Source organism: Ornithodoros turicata, chromosome 1 (genome assembly GCF_037126465.1).
Source record: "Ornithodoros turicata isolate Travis chromosome 1, ASM3712646v1, whole genome shotgun sequence".
Lineage (NCBI taxonomy): Eukaryota > Metazoa > Arthropoda > Arachnida > Ixodida > Argasidae > Ornithodoros > Ornithodoros turicata.
The window spans coordinates 204,309,578-204,314,967 of record NC_088201.1 but is presented as its reverse complement, the minus strand read 5'-3'; the positions used below and the strand labels follow the sequence as shown (position 1 = coordinate 204,314,967).

Genomic DNA, 5,390 nt, shown 5'->3' with positions numbered 1-5,390 from the left:
TGCATGGTTGTGAATACAGCTGTCGTCCCATGTCATTGGATAGTTTTCTTGGAATATGTTTAGAGAACAAACTTTCAGATAAATTTTAGCAGGTTTCCAGGAAGCTGGGGTATAGCGAAAGCTATTTTCCTTAAAGCTATCTGTGCTTTACTGCTGATGGGCGCTAAAAATGAATACTGAAGCCACTCAACCTTGCATATTTGAGGTTATGTTGAACTTTGCTTTGGCAGTGGCCATGACTCGGTTTACTTTATTTGCAGCCTCGGACTATTATATAGTAATTTATTGTCTGGCATGTGGTTCAGCATTTTGCACGCTGTCCTAAGAAACTTGTTGGTTGCAAGCAGTCATCCTGTTTGACATGTTCTCTGTTCATTCTCCAGCTTTTTCTTCCAGGATGGTTAATACGTACTGTTTAACATTGATGACACATGAACAATTCCTTATTTAACTATTCATGCATTTGGCCGTTTATCCTATTCACGCGATGAATACTACATAATATTTGTCTACGAGTAAATGCAAATAATCTGAAAATAATAAAACATCACATGACTGAACTGCATAGCAGTGTTATGGAATTGTAAATAGGCTCTCATCATTGTTAAAACGTGTTCTCATATCATGTATATTATTGCAGTCCCCAGATGTGCAAGCGAGCAGCCATATGGAGAAGGAGGACCTTATACGGGGTCTAAAGTTCCTCGAGGAAAATGATGTGAATGTGGCATCACTGACCACCGACCGCCACCCAGCCACGAAAAAATACATGCGAACGATGAAGCCAGACATCAAGCATTACTTTGATGTGTGGCACGTCGCAAAGGGTATGAAACAAAAGGACTTTTCTTGAACTTTTTATGGTACACATGATTAGCAATGCTAGCTACATATAGTGTCAAATTTATGTCATGATTGTACCTTATGCAACATACATTTATTGTGGCATCTCAGGTGTTAAGAAGAAACTTGTAGCAGCAAGTAACAGTGCAGCCACAAGGGACCTGAAATTGTGGATCCCCGCAGCAGTGAATCACATGTACTGGTGTGCAGCTGTAAGTGGAGGCAATGCTGGCTTGCTCTTAGAAATGTGGAGAAGCTCAGTAAACCACGTAGTGGATGTGCACGAGGGCCATGTACCGAACTACCCTCGCTGCCTTCACCAGCCCAACCAAGAATCTGCATGGCTCAAACGTGGTACAGTACCTACACTATTTTTCAAAATTAATACTTTGAAGAAGAAAACTGTATCCTACGTTGTAGTAGTACAGCAAAGAAGACAGACAATTTCTTTGTTGTTTTAGATTCTCCAGCACATGTGAAATTCAAGGCTGTTGTGACTGCTCCGCTGCTCATGAAAGACATTGGGCAACTGTCCCCTACAACACAAACATACGGGCTGGAGTCCTACCACAGCGTGCTGAATACCTTTGCATCAAAGTCTGTGGCTTTTTCTCCTGAAGGAATGTATGAAAGGTATGTTGGAGATTCTCATTCACCTCAAAAAGCGAAACCTCCAAACTGGTTGAGTTTAGATGTTATCGGGCTATTCTAATCTAGCATTACATATAACGTATTATACCCTTTCTCATGTTTTGGTATGAAATTTCACGTAACCGATGCAGCATTTATTTCCCAAGAATATTTTCTACAAATAATATGTACAGAATAGTAATATTAGGGAGGGGGGAATATACATTTATTGAATGGAAAGGTAGTAATATTACTCTGACACAACACCATGCACTTTTCTATCAATCAGAACTTGTCTTGCGGTGCTACATTTCAATGAAAATTCCTGTCGCAAGCAAGCAAGAACTCTAACCGATGAAGAGAGGTGGAAACTGAAAGTGCCAAAAGGGAGAGGAGGGCATGTTGTTGCCTGCTCTGTGAAAGAAGATGCAACATTCCGTGAGTGTGCATACCTGCAATGCGTACTTATCCGCGACATTTTTTTTTTTTTTCTTCACAAGTTTACTTATTGGCAAAGAAATAGAATGTTTTGCCTTTGCAGGCTACGTTGATGTCCTTTTTGAAAAAACGCTGCAGAGATGTTCATCACTGCCATCATTCAAGAAAGCGCTGGAGGACACAACCCCAATTGCAACCCGCCCAATGAGTGACTCCCACCCACGTCAGCCAAGGGAAGCCATCATTGAGGCCCACAAAAGCCGTTTTCTGCACCACTCAGAGCCAGCAGCCAGTCAATGAAGGCAATCCAATCTGTGCACTGAGAAAAGTATGCATGATTATGAAATGAGATACGCCTGGTTAAGGCCCTTCTTTTTCTGCGATTCCGCGATTCTGCAAAAATTTGCAGAATTGTAGGTCTGCCGCGGAATATGAGGTTTTGCGCAGAATTTTGCAGAAACCGCGTGCTTAACTCAGTTTATGCGCGAGATGAACGGACTTTGCTCGCACCGGGTCGGCTCGCATTACAGTGTAGATGTGCCAACCAGATAAGGCCACCAGGCCGTGATATGGCCCCATCTGTGTGCTGGAAAAACCCTCCTCCCTCTAACCTCTAACTTCTCTCTCTAACCCTCAACTCTCTGGGATTCTGGAGTGGAATGCAAACACTGACCCCTGCTTTGGTGTCCATAGCTGTCAAGTACCTCTGTGCAACAGTAAACTCTGTACATGCAGAGATGCCACTTAGCAAGTACAATTTGATAGTCAGTGACAAACGTCACTCCCTCTCAGAAGAAAGCACAATGTATCTTGTTATGCTATGTCACAACAGCTTTTGGAGTTGTAACCATGTTCCTCCACACTAAGTGCTAACAGAGAGTATTTTCTGTCTGAACTAGGGCAATTTGCCTTCTACCGCGGAAAAATGCAGAACTCATAGTTCCCTGCTGCGGAATTCAGGATTTGCCGCAGCAGAAAAAGAAGGGCCTTACGCATGGTTTAGGAGAATTACGGCCGTTGCATATTTCACTGACATCAGGTGTCAAACCAACAGGCAACCTTGAATCTCCTTGCCAATTCCAGGTTTCCACTGCCTATTTAACCTGAATTTCCCGAACAACCACTACAGGAAATTGGCACCGGGTGCTACATTTTGGTACAGTTCCTTCATAAAACAGATCACTTATTGAGTATTAGTGAGGCTTCCCTACTTTTCTTCCTCTCAGCTTGTCGTATTAGAGAGCTTTCTGCAGTGGCAGAGCTGCTTTTGCTACAATTCAGTATTTTACTGCTAGAGTTGGAAATTTAAACCACTATCGTATAATCTGTTGAAGTTGATAACTTAGCACTCTGGTGATAATCAAGTTAAGTTACATGATGTGATAAAGGAAAAAATAGGGATGTGAGCTTTGCCGAAGTCGAACTGGCTACCCCAGTACACATATACACAGAAAGAACAAAGAGATGATGAAGTGATGCAAAGGAATCAATGCTTTAGTATTAGCTTGTATCATCTAAATCAATTACTATGGCGTAGAAACATACAAAAGCCATGTTCTTCAGGACACTAATGCTTCTTTGGGCAGTGGTGTATGCACATGGCCATATGCCCCCTTCCACATTACATTTCCATATTTCTGCTGTTAACTAAAACTGTGCAAATAATGGAAATTTTGAACAGAATATTCATGATGTTCGAATGCTATCTGAAACATATTTTCAGTGTTCGAAATACCATAACTCCATTCTGCAAGTCACCTCCACCCTGAGTGCCCCCAAACTTGAGCCTACCTTGCACTGTTTACAATATTCCGTCACTAAAGTCTTCAACTTCTGTAACCTCGTGGTCAACACTGTGCTCTAGGCATTGCATGTTCCAGTAAATGTACTCCCACCTTTTAGAGTCACGTTCAGTAGCAGATACAAATATGTGCAGTTTATAAAAAGAAAAGTGCAGGAAATTCACGATGTAAATGTAGAAATGAGGAGATGCACAAAACGCAGGCTGTATGGAACATGTTGACTCAGGGTAGTTCATCCCGCTAATGAAGTCTACCATACACAACACAGAGGGACGCTTGTCTCATGATGTGTTATGGTGGGTGTAAAGGCTCACAAGTTTGGAGAAGATCATCATCAGTGAGCACATCACCACAAAATATTTCACCATGAAGTATACGAAACTATTTGAATTTTTAGTACCCAGTTTTTCAAGCAAAGCTTCGCAAAGTCTGCTGAAGTAAGTATGATATATATGGCATGTGCATCTCATGCCTCATGAGTGCTCAAATTGAAACCATATGTGTCAGGAAGTACGAGCACTTAGCCTTCGTACTGTCTCGGGTACTGTGGCAGTGTTCCCTCGTTTAATTGTTCTACAAAATCCACTTTCCGAAGGGCTAAGGAACTGTAACACTATAAAATCATGTGCCATGCCAAACCCACGCCAAAACCACTGTGCCACGCGAGCTGGTGATGCGAAGCCGCATGGCTCAAGCCAAAGTAAGGCAACCCAGTCGTCGGAACCATTCGAAGAAGACCAATCGCACACCTACCTAAGATTTCAGAACTGTATCGCCAGATATTCATTCACGCTCACTGTGTGCTGCTTGCTGCTGCACGGAAAACATAGTTCGCGTGCGATATCTAAATTGAACGGATTTTTTTCCAGCTTGAGGTTGTAACTGTTCAGATTTTGAATACAATAAGACACACATTCATCTAGCACATTTTCACAAGTGAAATAAAATCACACGTGGAACCCTTGACCGTAATTGGTGAGGAAAGCGCCACATCAGAATGGCATAAAGTTAGAGCGCAGGCCGGAGCTAAAAAGCAAAAGAGTGCAGTGAGTATTTCATCCGTATGCAAGCGCCTTTTGATTTTGAGCGTTACAATTGCAAGGAGCTTTCACTTCCTGAGTTGCAATAATATAACGCAGTGAAGTGCACACTTTGTATACCTGTTTACGGCCCCTTTAATTGATTAATTTGTTTACATATTTCTTGCACGAAGCGGGCACCAGTGCACCCTTTAGATCAGCTATCTGGCTGTCACTTCCACGTTCATCCGGTTGGTTCACGCACTGGGGCAACTGAAGATTAGAGACAGCCACAAGAGCTGGTTTAGTACTACTTATCAACCTGTAGTGAATCTTCATTACGGTAAATTTAGTTATAGCAGTCAGATTCTACACAATTATCTGATCAGAAGTGCAGATCTAATACAACACACTCCTGTAAATCAATATTTAATCTTCATCTGCTGAGTAAGGTAGATGCATTTGGAATTTGCTGCCTTATCAGAATCCAAAATCCCGTTGGTCTGCAGTGCTCAATCCCTACCTACATCACAAACACTAAGCCAGGGATCTATGCCACAAAACAACTATGGCCATGAGCAATGCCACAGAGGTCAAGTCAGCGGATTATTTTTGCCAAGTGAGGGTTCCGTAACATGCACTGAAATGACGACATACA

The 5,390-nt window shown here is 42.2% G+C and overlaps 1 long non-coding RNA gene across 1 annotated transcript; it reads left to right on the top strand.

The window, feature by feature from the left end:
* Nucleotides 1–1,140: 1,140 nt before the first annotated feature.
* Nucleotides 1,141–1,900, top strand: LOC135375623 (uncharacterized). The gene is made up of 3 exons (XR_010417304.1): nt 1,141–1,197; nt 1,305–1,476; nt 1,763–1,900. It is a non-coding gene; the product is annotated as an uncharacterized LOC135375623 (long non-coding RNA).
* Nucleotides 1,901–5,390: the final 3,490 nt, after the last annotated feature.